Source organism: Rattus norvegicus, chromosome 18 (genome assembly GCF_021556685.1).
Source record: "Rattus norvegicus strain SHRSP/BbbUtx chromosome 18, alternate assembly SHRSP_T2T, whole genome shotgun sequence".
NCBI lineage: Eukaryota > Metazoa > Chordata > Mammalia > Rodentia > Muridae > Rattus > Rattus norvegicus.
In genome coordinates this window covers 14941255-14955847 of record NC_141551.1, presented here as the reverse complement: position 1 = coordinate 14955847, position 14593 = coordinate 14941255, and the positions used below count along the sequence as shown (strand labels likewise).

Sequence of the window (14593 nt, the reverse complement as noted above, 5' to 3'; positions counted from 1 at the left end):
GTGACATAATATTACACATAGCTTGTCACACGTACATGGGTGAGAGAGTGGTTTGGGGCTATAATAATGTCTCGCTTAGCATGTCTGTCCCACCATCTGGTTTTGCCCATTTGAGCTCACCCCATTCCTCTGTGTTACTGTCCCCTATGGGGTACTGTTATTAATGACGATTCTTTTCTATTGAAAAATATGCAAACTTTCCAGCAATACGTAAGTTGCAGAATGATTGTTTGGAGGGATACAGAGTACCAGGCATTTGCCACTTTTAAATTCCTGTATGTGCAGAGAGTAACTTGGAAATAGCCACGTGAAGAAGATTTAAATTGAATAATATTCTGAAGAGATCAAAGAGCTATTTATGGATAACTACAGTTTCATATGTGTGTGCATGATGCACATCTGGCCACGTGTGTGGTGTTTATATGAGGGTGTGTGTGTGTGTGTGTGTGTGTGTGAAAGAGAGGTCAGAGGCGCCTTTCACTTTGTTTGAGAGGGTCTTTCACTGTCCTGGAAATTCACCAAGAAGGACAGTCTACTTAGCCAACAAGCTTCCATCTCCTCAGAACTGAGTTTTTAAGCATACCCTCATGTTTGACTTTTACATAGATTCTAGTTATTGGATTCAAGCTACCAAGTTTGCAAGGCATGTGCTTTACCAGTGGAGGACATTCATTGCTCCAGCCTAGCGAACGGCAGGTTCTAGCAGTAGAAAGCTATTGCTGGTGAGATCATTGAAAGTGAGAGGCTTAAAGGTGAGATGCTTTGTTACCTAAATTGTTCAAATCATGGAGTTTGATCTCCTTTATCTTTTTCGTTTGTTTCTGAGATAGGGCCTCGTTGTATAGATCTGGCTGGCTTGGAAGTCACTATATAGATCTTGCTGACCTTGACCTCACAGAGGTCTGCTTGCCTCTGCCTCCCAAGTGCTGCAATTAAGGGCATGCAGAACTATTCTGGGCTGTTTCTTTTATCTTTAATAAGGAAAAAGATAAAATAAATCTTATATGGCTGTGCATGGTGGTGCCTGCTTACTACCCAAGATCTAGGGAAGAGAAGATAGGCAGATCCCTGGGTTCAATGTCCTGTTCTAGCTTAAAGCAAAAAGGCTCAGGTCTCAGTAAGAGGCCTGATCTCACCAAACCAAACCAAACCAAACCAAACCAAACCAAACCAAACCAAACCAAACCAAACCAAACCAAACCGAAAGGGGAATGGCTTATTCTAGTTTTTTTCTCTGTTCCTGCAATAAAATATTCTGACCAAAAGCAACTCAAGGAAGGGAAACCAGGACAGAAACTCAAGCAGAAATCTTGAAGAGAAACACTGCTTGTCGGCTTTCTCTTTGTTCACTCTTAGCCAGCTTTCTTGGATAGCCCAGACCATCTGCCTAGGAAGTAGTATCACCCACAAGGCCTAGGCACTTCTACATTAATTAGTAATTAAGAGAGTCTCTTACAGACACACCCACAAGTCAACCTGATGAGGCTAATTATCTAATAGATTTTTTTTCAGGTGATGGTTCTAGGCTGTCCAAGTTGACGGTTAATATTAATTAGGACACAGTATCAGAGGAACAATACCCAAGGCTGACCTCTGGCCTCCATATTCATACTCACATACATGTACATATGCACGTGTGCACACACAAACAAATTTACAAAGATGCTTTCAGAGGCCTGTAGATTACATCTTCCCTAATAGAGAAAGCAAAAGCAAATAAAATGGCCATTTGGTCACAGGGAAGCATCCGTTTGAGACGCTTGATGAGGTGGACCAGCTTCTAGAGATTGTTTCCACTCCTGCTCCCCTTGGGAGTTTTTCCTCAGTAACTGAGGGGTGAGAAGTCAGGTGGTTCTTCTAATCCCTCTTCCTTGCTATGTTTCTGTGGCAGTTGGCTAGTACACTTGCCCACTAACATCATTTATTAGTCAACACTCTGCCTTCTCATTTCAGAGGAGTCTTAGACAAAAGTGTCAGGGAAACTGCTAGTTGTTCAGACTGAGGTCTCTGCTTACCCTCTATTCTGCCGTCCTCTATATACTTCTATAATGTCCCCTACATTCCTGCTCTTCCAAACTCCAGCGTCCTCAAATCTCCTTTGCCTCCGTATGTGCTTTATTCATCACTCACAGCCCACAGCAGCAGTACCGTCCCTGGGAACCCAGTACAGCAGAGGCATTGTTCTTGTTGTGCCTTGTGTCTGTATGTTTTCCTGCCCTTAATTCTGCATCAGTCAGCAAGCATATTTCAGTTGGATTTCAAGGCCACTAACTGCCCATGCAATTCTTCTAGTACAGTGGCTGACAACCTACCCACACCCAGAAATGCATATCTTGAGGACAGAGATCAGAGTCCAAGTTTGTAGCAAGGTCTAATTGAGTTCTATCTGGAACCACTCACTTGACCTTGGCGGCCACTCCCTAACCTCTCAGGATTAGGTTTTGGCCAGGCTCTGGCTTGATCTTCCAACTGCTCGATTGCTCCCTTAGGTTACCAAAATGTCAGAACATTTAGTTTCTAGCGAGATGGCAATGGACAAAGTGATGTATTATTCAAATCCCAAGCATGAGAGGGATTTCATTTTCTCTCATTACTCCCATGAGCAACAGACATTCTCTGTCAGAAGGTCAGGCTCCTGCAGGTGTCTTTGCAGACTATTTCAATGAAGCACATTATTTGAGGTAGCGACTTAACTCTGCCAGTCAAATTGATTGACAGAATTTCAACAGGAAGAAGTTCCTTCAACTCGTAAGGGGAACACTCGTATGAAACAAAAACAGCCACTATTTGTAAAAATAAAAGCATAAAGATTTCAATGAGAGAAACAACTTTATAAAGCTCCTGTCTTATTCACGTGTCCTCCACAGATGTGCCACGTGTCACACAGTCAAAGATGGAGATGCCGGGGAAGGACTGCCTTCTAACGGGACAGCCGTGGCTATTCTTGTCGAAACGCTTGCATAAGATGTGCTCTGCTTCCTTCGCCATAACGATGTTGCTCAAATGCCATGGGCAGTAACAGACAATTTTTAAAGAGGTTTAAAAATCTAAGTCAAAAACCCTTCTCAGACTGCTGGACTCCTAAGTGTTCTCATGTTTGTATGGTCTGGTGACACTGACTTTCGACCCCTTTTGTACCGACTCTTTCTGGTCTACTGTCGTCATTGCTGTCACTCGAAACTCTTTAAGTGCACATTGCTTCAGGGCACTCAGAGAAAATTAGTTTAACCTTGACGGAAGAGCAGGTAGGTGGAGACTCAGCGTGGTGGACAGAGCAGACTCTGACCCTACATCCCAGACCTGCAATTACAGGGACTCCCCTCATTAAGAAATCGGTAGCACGTCTACTTCGTAGGTTGTGCTAAGTATGAAGTGGCACATGACAATGCTTAATGCCAAGCTGTCTGCGTGTGGTGACTGTGGTGGCCATGATCGGACAGAGGTGCTGATGACCTGCTCCCTGAACAGGTTTATGAGTTCTCCTATGTCTTTAAATTGTAGCCATTTGAAAAATAAATAAATAAACAAACGATTTCCATCATTTACTACTTTTTTGGAGGGGACCTTATAAATCTCTTCCCTTCCCATATCCACTCTCCTGTTTCTTTCTGTTTCCTGTTTCTTCTCCTCCTCTCTTATCCTTTCTTAGTTCCTTTCCTTTTTCCTTCCCCCTTTCTCCCCTCATTTTTTATTATTATTTTGTTTTGTTTTGTTGACAGAAATTCTTGCTGAATAGTTCAGTTTGGGCTAAAGCTTACAATCTTCTTGCTTCAGATCATTAAGTGCTGGGCTGAGGACACACAGCATAATACTTGGGTACTACTCTTTCTCTTTTGTATGCTATAAATGCAATTTCTACCTTGCTATTTGTCTTTTAATTTTCCTTAAAACATTTCCCAGAAGTAATATCACCATTCTTTAATGCATCTGCTCTTGAGGGCATGGTCTTCTCTGCCAACTTCTATATATTCTATATTCCTTTCGTGCATCTTCACTGAGTACCGGAACTGCTAATCCATCCAGCATTGTGAAAATAGGCAGAGAGGTGAGACTTTTTTTCTGAGTATAATCTTCCCTAAAATAATCCAGAATCAAGAAGTTTTGGACATAAATTACAGTTTGGAAGTGAAATTTAAAATGCAAAGTAATTAAGATTTTTAAAAGAACATAGATTGTGAACATTGCATAGGTTTGTACTGGAGTCAAGAATTGCAATCTGACTCTGAAATTATTATGAAAATGAAACCAGGTGAATGCTCTTTACATAGTGAATGTATAACAAGTGACTTTTTTTCCTAGAAATGAGTTTATTCTCTTCTTATCAGATACTGATTGTCCAATTCCTGATAAGCTTAATCATTATGAAAGCCTCTAGCGTTTTTCTAACAAAGTCAGCATCATCTTATAACACAGGCCTTTAAGAGCACAGCAAAGCACACCTATTGTTAGTGATTTACAAGTTCTATTAATAGAATTAATTAAAATCGAAGCACATTTCTAAGAATCACACAATGCATAAGAGATTTCTATTTTCTAGAAAATATTGCCCCTTAGAGCTAGAGAGTCACATTTTCCAAGTCTATCTCACTCTCCAAATTAGTCACTACTGCCAATGCCATCTGTACCACCATTATGAACATGGAGTCTCTACCTTTTTTTTTTCCACTTGAAAAGTTTAAGAACCAGTAAAAAGAGTCAAAAGTCCAATTCTTCATATAAAACTTACAGTGGTCAATAATAAAACACATTTTAATAACATAATGTTAAAAGTATCCCTGGATAATGCTGCAAGAGTTGATATTGAACCTTCATTCATTGGTTCAATCATCAACTATCTTAAGATATTGTCTTGGGGTTCAGAACATACCATTAATTTTCTAGAAGACTCTATGTGAGTCTCTGATTCTCCGCAGTAGCTCTGCTGAACATACGTCCTTCCTAGAGGTAAAGGTTTTCAGATGATTAGCTACTTGACCATCTATGAGGTACCAGAAGTTAGAGACAAAGATTAAAACACACTGCTAATCATTCACATAAACAGGAGGCCCAAGTTGGACACAGGTTGGTGAAAATACTCAGTTAAACCAGTTTGACAATATTTCTAACTGCAGAAGTATGCCACAGAATGATTCTGTATCTTACAAATGAGGTGTCCCGGTGGCTCTACAGAGGAAGTTTCTGTTTAAACAGTCTTAAAATATAGTTTTTATTTGTGTGTGTGTGTGTGTGTGTGTGTGTGTGTGTGTGTGATTATGTGAGATAAGCTAATAGAATGAACTGTATATTGAGCTGGGTACTAGTGACACACGCCTGATTCCAGCCCTTGGGAAGTAGTAGCAGAAAAACCCTGAACTCCCCTCACCCAGTACACACACGAGAAGAATGACTGTACGGTATCATGTATTTTCAACATGGACTAGTTAAGTGAGCGTGCTTTTTATTACTGCTACCTTGTCTGTGCAACTCAGCGCTTTCTTTTTCCTTTGTCAACTTGACATAAATCTACACATAAATGGGAAAAGAGAATCTTAACTGCAAAACATGCTTTCATAATATTGACCTGTAGGCAAGTCTGTAAAACATTCTCTCGATTCATGATTCCTGTGCTAAGACCCCTTTCACTGTGGTATCATGTCAAGACAAGCCATTCATGACCCTGGGGTGTACAAGAAATCAGCAGAGCAGGGCAGTAGACAGCAATTCCTCCACAGTCCATGATTCAGTTCCTGCCTCCAGTGTTCTGCCTGGAGTTTCTGCCATGACTTCATTCCTGCTGCAAGCTGAGATAAAGTCTTTCCTTTGCAAGTTGCTTTTACCATGGTGTTTTATCTTAGCAATAGAAGTCTCAATGAATACCACACGGAGTATTTTCAGTACCAGTGAGAGAGGAGTGGAGACACTGAAACAAATGTCACTTGAATCATGTCCTCTCTCAGTGTTTCTTTGCCATCCCTTTCCTTCTCATCCCCTTTGATTTTTTTTTCTTTCAATAAAAACAGATCCTTTTTCCCATTCCCAGACCATTCTTTTTTAAACCAAAGACACCGGCAGATTTGAGAATTTCAGATTTAAAAATTTATGATGTCTGATTTTTCACTGATTTTAGGAAAACTTCCCATCCTTTAGTAGTAACAGTCTATGGTTGGGAAATATTTCGTATCTGGAAGGACACTCTGAAAGACTGTTCTGTATAATAGAGTATATTATAAACAACAAAAGAAAAGAGCGAGTCCTTAGAGAAGCATTAATCTTTTGCAAGTGTGGGTTGTGATTATGATGCTTTGATATTTGTTATCATGGGAAACATGATATGCATGGGATATACATGAGAAACGTGGGAAGCATGGCCAAGTATGTTCAGACGAGTGGTCATAACTCCGAGGTGAAATCTGGGAATTAGTTCGGCTACATTAAAACTGTATACCAAGGCAACAACAATAAAAACAGTGCATAAATGCGTCTAACAAAATCCAAGTTTCTCCTTTTGAAGAAAGCATGGTACACCCTCGACTTGTAGTAATATATTGTTTTTTTTCCTAAATGTTAATAAGTGGCAAATAATTGATTTTATCTCCCTGAGAAAGTATTTTTCACACAGTGCTCTTAGTGGAGGGTGAACAGGCCATAATGTCAGTCAAGGATGCAATGATTTAGTCAAATCTTGTCTCTGCAAGCTGCCAAGGCAACTTTAACAAGTGAGAGAAGTCGCCTGGTTCGCCCTCGGCCAAAAGTTAAAAGAAATCCTATTCTTTTGAAGGAATAATACATAAAACGCCAGTAATCTGAACAAGGAGCCAGAGTAAGATAGCACTAAGGATTTTCTCTTTTGTTCATGGGTTTGCTTGGCGCATCACAGGCCTCCCCCTCAACCAGTGTGAGCAAATCAGTAGGAGGCGTCTGTGCTCGCTCTGGGATTCGCGGTGCACCCGAGCCACATTGCATTGTTTACATTCGGTTCTTGCTGCCATCGCTAAGCAAAAGAGTTCATTTTGCACTCACCCATATTGTATTTACTTCTGTTTTTAATTCCTCTAGTACACACGAAGTTGCAATATGTAACCGAAAGGAATGCCGATACATCGACACACACGGGGTAAAAACTGTGGGGAAAAATGGAACTCTGATGCCGGTTGGGGCTGGAAGTCAGCGTGACTCAAGAGGGAAGAAAAGCCCGCACAGGGTGCATTCACTGAGTAACCTGCGGGAGAACCTGCTTAATTGAGAGGGAGACGAGTAGCTTTGACCAATACCCTTGAAGAAAGCAGGCAATTTGCAAAGGAGAAAACAAGAAAACAATCCACTTAGTCAAACACTGATCCGAAAACACTAATGACTGCTCTCTCTCTCATTCTCTCTCTCTCTCTCTCTCTCTCTCTCTCTCTCTCTCTCTCTCTCTCTCTCTCACACACACACACACACACACACACACACACACACACACACAGAGAGAGAGAGAGAGAGAGAGAGAGAGAGAGAGAGAGAGAGAGAGAGAGAGAGAGAGAGAGAGAACTCCGACAAATTCACAACACATTAAAACCAGAGACTTTCTGCTTAAAAACAGGTGACGACAGAGGTGCAGAGGTGGGGGACTGGGGAAGGGAAGAGAGCAGAAATTTCTCCTGTGCCCATGTAGGGATGGGGGTGGGGTGGGACTGAAATTCCAACCAGCTAGCTACACTACTGCCTCAGAGGTAAGAGAGTTCAGATCCGGAGCTCCGATTGTACCTTACCTGCGTTTGTAGTTTAATGCACCAACATGCCTCTAATTCTTCTGCACAAGCACTACATCTGCTGAAGGCTAATGTGCCGGACCTTACACACTTCCCCAGAAGAAACTCCGAAGTAACCTTTAACTTCAGTAAAAAGCTGTGTTCATTCCTCCCCTTGCGCTCCACACAGCAATCCAATACACCTCATCATGTGGCCTGTTGCCATGGCAGCTATGAATCCAGCTGCTGAGATACAAAAGACTGACAAAAAGTTGCTTTTTCCCCCCTCCACCCACCCGGACAGAGTCAGATTCTTTTCCCCCTGTAGGACAAGTCTAATTTGAATATTTTTCTCTTGCTGACTCAACTCCTGAACAAGGAAAAAGAGAGATGGAAAGGAGAAAGAGCAGGTAGAAGAATACAGGGTTTCCCAAAGCATTTAAATGAACAAAATAACTATGTTCACTTTAAATTGCCACTCAAGTGTCCAAACACTAACCCTCCCCCCTTACTTTTGTCTACTGGATGGTTTTAAATACTGGTTACTAACACAGTAGGAAATATTCCCACAGCCCCTTTCGAAACATTAAAAAATGCATGAATTTAGTTGGTAAACAGGCTGGAAACACATACAGGTACACAGAAAGCTAGTTTCAAAGCACACGTTTTTTCCAATGTTTTGCTAACTCTGATAGCAGCTTAGATGTGGGAGGAAAAATGAATGCTCTGTTGTCTTTCTATCAGATTCTGTTTCCACAGATCTGTGGTGACACAGTGTGGGTCAGAATGAACTAAAGTAAGCCTGGGGGCTCTAGATTACTAGTGAGGTCTCTGTGTTGGGACGGGGCAGTGCTAAGCAGTTCGGGGTTCATTGACACACTGTCTTTTAAGAGAAGCTGATGGAGTCAGTCCTGTCTTCCCCTCCCACCACCTCTGCCACCCCCAGTTGAAGTTCTGTCCTCTGGGGCTGTGGTTTTGTCCTCCTGCCTTTTTCTTGGTGCTCTGCAGCCTTACTCCTTCTCTCAGTGTCTCTTATATTTAATTACATTTGGTCATCATCGTATCTGCCTTCCCTCGTTGGACGTGGGATTTCTGAGGAAGAGGAAACTTGCCTCATTCGTTCATCTTTCCCTGCCTGCCTACTGGCTGTAAAAATATACGGCACGAAGCAGGCAGGGTGCCATGTGTGTTTTACTTCTGTGGATTTTACTCTTTGCCTTGAGGAAACGGCTCTCCAGGACCTTCAGCCCAGCACCTCTGCTGCATGCATCAGAGGATTTGCAGCCCTGTCCTTAACAGTTCTCACTAGAGGCTGGGGGAGAAGGTCTACAAGAAGTTCTGTAGGCAAGCAGTTGTGGGCTGGAAATCTCACACACACACACACACACACACACACACACACACACACACACATTGTGGGGACAAGGGGAGAGAAAGAGAGAGAGAGAGAGAGAGAGAGAGAGAGAGAGAGAGAGAGAGAACATGAAGTTGGGTAGGGGATAAGGCTGGGGAGGTCTGGAAGAAGTTGGAGTTGGCAAAGAATATGATAAAAAATTTATGATTTTTTTAAAAAAATAAACACCAATAAAAATGTGTCTGTAAGTCATCCCATGTTTGTGATCCTGAATACCTCATGTAACCTTCTCAAACCTCAGTTTACGCCTCTGCAGTACTGAGCACAAAGCTGACCACTTCCAGTGTACCCAGTGCTATTCAGGAGGTCTGCAAGCTTATGCTTTTGAACAAGCGGGACAGTTGAGAGAAACAAAACAGAAAACAGCATTTTTTTCAATGCAATACACATAATCACTCATGCACTTTATAATGTGGGCAAACCACACAGTATGGATATAATGAATAGTTTCGTGGGAAAAGGGAGGCAGCGCTCTCCTACCTAGAGCGTGTCAAGTAGGAGGAACTGTGTAGTGGAGGACTGGGCAAGAGGGTTCAACTTGGGGGTTGATATTTCACACACGATAGATATGAAAAAAAAACATTTTAAACAAAGGTTATCGTAATCTTTATATTAGATTCTTAAAAATTGCCTACGTTCCACTGGCAATATTGTTGGTGAAAGAGCTTGCTGCTAAGTTTAACAACCTGAGTTCAACCCCCTGGAAGCCACGTGACCCAAGGAGAGAATAGAATCTTGATAGCTGTTCTCTGATTTCCATACAACACTCTGGTCCACATGTCCCCTACTCCTTAAACAAGTGAATGTTAAAAAAATGCTGTGACCATATTGGTGACACTTTTACAAATTAAATGGAACAAAAAGAATATTCACTCTCAGAGATTTAAGTAAGTTCTATTAACAGTAGCCTTTGCAACTTCACCTTGATCCGTAACCCATACTGTGAACTGCTCACCAATGAAGACACCTCTCCATTTACTCTACCGTCACTAAACTCAGGAATTGGCCAACAAGTCCAAATGCATAGAAAAACTGGCCTGAAAATCTTCTTGAAGGCCATGAGGCAAGGGTCAGAAAAGCCATGGAGCAGGGAGCAAAGAACAAGGAAAACAAACCCACAGCCTTCCATCACAGGAACGCTGCCAGAAAGAAGAAAATGTTATGCCTTGTAAGATTTCTCTATCATTAAAATCAGAAGGAAGAGAAAAAAAACCACCACAACAAGTTGGTGGAGAAAACCAAAATAGAATTGGCTCTGCTATAACCCCGAACAACCCTTCAGTGTGGAGACTCATGGGGACGCAACACGATGAAATGTGTGCGTCCGAACACACAAGAAGGCAAGGGGAGCCACACTGGAAATTAGCTACAGTAGCTAAGCCTCTTCAGAGCGGTTGCTGGAGGAGAGGCTAATAGACCCACACTGTGAATAATTCATAACACTGCCCCTGTGTGGCTGGCTGAAAAGAGGCCTTCCATGCGCCGTGCCCATTTTTTTCAGGAGTCTTTACCTGAGGTTTTCTTCCTCAGATGGTGCATGGCTGACTCTCCTTGTTCTTTGTTTTGCAAACCTAAGGGCTTACCATTTACTTAGTTCCTAAGCATTGTACCCATAGCGTTCAGTCAGCTGCACACTCTTCAGTAAATGCAAAAGCACCTTGCTTGATTCTTTTTCTTTAAACATTAGGGAATATGGTACCAGTGTACAAGCCGTGTTTAATGTCCCTTCTCATGCATGTGAAGGTTAATTTTCCTCTCTGTGTGAACAGAGCTTATAAGAGAACCTGTCTGTGCTGAGGTGGCTTATTTGACTGCTCACAAAGAGTCCAACCTTTTGGGCATTGGCCATGTTTATTGACATGGGTGATGATTAGGTTAGGACCTCTCAGAGAGTCTCTCTGCCAAACTGTGGCTCCACAGAGATGTCGAGGAAGCCCAGGAGGTCACATGCTTCATTTCTTGGGAGGGGGTTCAATTTCCCACGCTCTCAACGTATAAACACTGCTTCTGGAGCTCACAAGTTTGCCCTGAGTATCACAGCCTCAATAGCCCTGGCTGTTGAAACTTCTAAAAGTAAAACAGGACAAAACAGTTTGAGCCCTGCAAATGCCATTTCTCTTTTCCAGGTCACATGCTAACACTGTTCCTTTCGAATGCCACAAACTCCTTTATTGTCAGGGTGCTGGTTTATATTAAGAGAGAAATCTTGGTAACAATAATGCAAGAAGATTGTGATCTATAGAACAGTTTTTGCAAGCACATAGTTTCTTGGGCCACATTGGTGCAGCTGACCTAAAGTATTCTTTGGATATTAAGATCTATTTATTCTTGATGTTTTTAAATGAAAGAATGGGGCTGTTGCTGTGTGCCGATGTATATCAATGACACTTTATACATTTTAAAAATATACTATTTTGTTTTGAGTTGCATTAACATGTTTATAAAGAAAAAGGTTTTCTTACCCTTATGGACATGTCATAGAAAATATCGATTTTTAAATAACACTGTGAACTTGATGGCTTTGAATCCTGCAGAAAACTCTGTGTGGGCTCGAAACCAATTTGTTGTACCTGTTTATGGGACCTGACCTCCAATCTCCTGATGCATTAGTTACTTATAGACTCATCCTCAGGAAAACATACTCAGCCTTTGGACTTAATCATGCAAAGCTGTACTTCTCATCTGTTTCCTCACCGAGTATAGCAGTGTGTGTTTACTACAGAGTGCTTGGAAACAAAACAGAAAAAAAATGTGAACTAATGTTGAGAAAACATGGTTGAGTTGTTGGATGTAAGCAACATGGACACTATTTGTTTCTCATGGGCACGTGGGTGGCTCCTCACACATTACTTGGGATGCATGCTATGAATTGTGGGTGAGGAATAAGGAATTATTTGAAAGTGACTGCATCTTGTTTCTTTGCTTTTCGCTCAGGGTCACTCCACACCAACACCTCTGAGCCACTGTATTAGTTACTTTGTTCATTGCTATACCCAGGCACCTGACAAGAAGCAGCTTGAGAGGAAAAGGCTGCATTTTGCTCCTGGATCCATCATTACCCATTGTGAATCCCAAGGGATCAGCTTGTCCTGTTCTCCCTCCTCCCCAGCACTGGGATTACAAACCCACCACATCTGGGTTCTATTGATGTTTTGTTTTCTCAACGTGGTTCTGGGAATCATACTCAAGTCTTCATGCCTCGAGACATGCAATTTACTGATGAGCTATTTCCCCAGTCCCTTGAAACCTCATTCTTAAGAAGAGTTCCTTTCCTTATTCTGAATGCATAGTGGTTTGGGTCATTGCTTCAGAGTTTCCTCTGTGTGCCTTATGCTGAATGAGGTGCCCTCCCTGAATTAAGCGAATGCATCCTGAGAGTACTTTCTGTACCAGATACAAATGAATATGAAGGGTGCTAAGATCTAGATGTGGAAATAAGAATACAGATAGAGAAAATACAACTTTAGAGAACAACACACAAGAGTGAATATAGTCAACAGATTAGAGAATGGGCAAATAAGTTAACCAGGTCAAACTAGGAAGAATGTTTAGACAGGAAATCACCCCTAAGTGTTCTACTGTGCTTAGAAAACATTTGTTAATGGGATATGAGGTGCATTTTCCCATTTGATTTTACTTTGTGTCTAATGACTTGGAGAGCACAGCATGGAGCTCACTGTGTTCTGTAGGGGGTGGTGCCATTGCTGCCTCACAGCAGAGCTGGTGTCCAAGATCCTATGCAGGAATGGCAGTGGCTGCCAAGTATCTTCTCCCATAGCAAAGCTATTAAAAGGGAAGCGACTGGTCGGTCAGTATGTAGGGGGAGTGGACTCTACCTGTCCATCAAGAAGGGGTGTGTCTGTACTCAACAGTGAGCTGGAGGAGACTGGGAAGCCAATGCAAGGTTGTAGGCTTAGGAAAAATTAATTGTTGAGGATAACTATGATAAAAATATGATTTCAGAAAATAAGGCAAGTTAGAAAAGAAGGATGTCACCATGATAGGATAGCACATCATTATGAGGAGATTAACCAAAACAATGGAAGGGGCACATGGTGGTTTACAGGGGAAGAGAAAAAGACAAAAAAATGATTGTCTTTTGATGATAGTGGAACCAAAAAAGACAATATGAGTAAGAATACACAGAGTCAAACTACCCAAGACAGACTACAAAGAGTTCTGAAGGAAATGACACCGTGCAGAAAATTGTGTGAATTTTCTACTGACAAGCTAATGCCTGAAAATTTGCTTACGACCCTTAATTGAATTCCATTACTAGAATGAATGTAAAGGGCCCTTTCCTCTAGGGTTAAATACTCTGTATAGTTTAACCCATACTGTGACTACGGAGCACTTTCAACCCTTCCTGGTGTCCATGGCAACTGCCATCTGATAGTGCAGAGGCCAAGTTACTATGCTGAGGGGCTTGCTGGGGTCAACTGGGAGGCACGAGCGAGAGCTTGCTCCACAAGTCAGCCTGGCCAGTTTCTCATGAAACCAGTGCTTTCTTTTCAAACCCTCACAGTGACGTGTGCAACAGGAAACTGGAGAAGACAGAGCACAGAACGAACAATAAACCAGAAGGGAACTGGAGTAGGAGCCTGTCAGTGAGGCACTGCAGCTTTGGAAGCAATACCAATGGGTAAATAATGCTGAACAGGTGTTCCTCATGTCTCATTGACACCAACACAATCTCCTCTGGCCAGGTGAGATACCGGAAAGGGCATGCTGATGTAACGTTAGAATAGTGGCTCACAGACGTGCAGGTGGGAAGGCACCGAAGCACATTAACACAGAAAGTATTTTAGAAGATACTGGTCAGCCGTGTTCGCCGTACATATCACAGAATTTAATATTGTGGTGCAGGCACACACAGGGGGAGAGACCCTGTGTAGTACACACAGCATCTAGGCTTGTCCTCCTTAGGCCACAGCTGCAGTGATAATATCTAAAATCTTGAACCCAAATATTATTTGCTGTGTTTCTTTCAAGCTTGATGCTATCTCCTGCGTGTATGCATGTGTATATGTGCAGTATATGTATGTGTATGTGTGTATGTGCATATATATTTGGCAGTGCACCTGTGTGTATTGGGGTGTGTGTGTGTGTGTGTGTGTGTGTGTGTGTTCATATGTTATCTCTTGAGGCCAGAGGACAGCCTCAGATATTGTCCCTCAAGTGCTGCCTGTTGTTGACTTTTAAGGCAGGGTCTCTCATCAGCACAGAATTCAGGACATTGGGTAAAAATGTCTTGTCGGGGAGCTCCTGGGATCTGTTTGTCTCCATCTCCCCAGTGGCAGGATTCTAAACTTATACTATCACACTGAGTCCTTATGAAAAACGGGGAATCTAGGGGTTGAGAACAAGTCTTTGTGTCTACAAGGCCAACACTTCACTGACTGACCTACCTCCCAGCCTAGTAGCAATTCCTAAACACTTCAGGCCAATTAGAAAATAAAATTACTCATAC

At 42.2% G+C, this 14593-nt stretch overlaps 1 protein-coding gene across 50 annotated transcripts in view; it reads right to left on the bottom strand.

The window, feature by feature from the left end:
* Dtna (dystrobrevin, alpha) overlaps positions 1 to 14593 on the bottom strand; it is a 362070-nt gene that overhangs the window by 167217 nt on the left and 180260 nt on the right. For 8 of the 50 annotated variants that reach the window (XM_087592976.1, XM_087592994.1, XM_087593000.1 and 5 more), the window contains exon 3: positions 4868 to 4938. The gene's annotated coding sequence lies outside the window, so the exon portion shown is untranslated. 50 annotated transcript variants of the gene reach the window in all.